This window comes from Meleagris gallopavo, chromosome 15 (assembly GCF_000146605.3).
Source record: "Meleagris gallopavo isolate NT-WF06-2002-E0010 breed Aviagen turkey brand Nicholas breeding stock chromosome 15, Turkey_5.1, whole genome shotgun sequence".
NCBI lineage: Eukaryota > Metazoa > Chordata > Aves > Galliformes > Phasianidae > Meleagris > Meleagris gallopavo.
In genome coordinates, this window is record NC_015025.2 from 9,433,182 (window position 1) to 9,433,842 (window position 661).

Here is a 661-nt window from a genome sequence, read left to right on the forward strand (position 1 = left end):
CGGCGGCGCGATCCTCAACGCCGGGCACGCGGCTTTGCACCTGCAGGCTGTCGATCCGCTGATCGATCTCAGCCGTAGTGCCTGACACGAGTGGGTTCGCAGCCCCTCCGCTCCCCGCTCCCGGGATGACGGCGCTACCCCCACCCCTTGGCAGCGTTCCGACCACGCAGCCCTGCTCTCAGCACGGGGGAGGTCGCAGAACCCCGTGCAGGTGAGCCCTGAGCTCGGAGTGGGGCTTCCCCAGCCCACGTCCCGCAGCTCCGGGCTGCCCCCAGCGCTGTGGCACACCGCGGCCACAAACTCCCGGCTCTCAGCACCGACACAGCCGCCGCCGAGCCGAGCCCCGCCGGCCCCGGGGAGCGGCCGTGACTCAGGGACGTCCTCCGCCCTGAGGTGGAGCTGACAGAACGGAGCGGGCTTTTCTGCCCGTGAATCGCCCCTGTCAGGCCTTCAGACGTCTGATTTATCGGCGTCTGCAACTGTGGAAGCAGCCACCTGCTGTGTCGCAGCCGGGAACCGTCCCACAGAGAGACTCGTTGCACCCCATGGATAGCAGTGGGGCTGGCACCGACGGAGCCCCGGGGATCGAGGGGGAAGGGAAGCGGGAACGGAGCACCCACACGGGGCACCCCGGGCACCGCGCCCTGCCCGACGGTGAGAA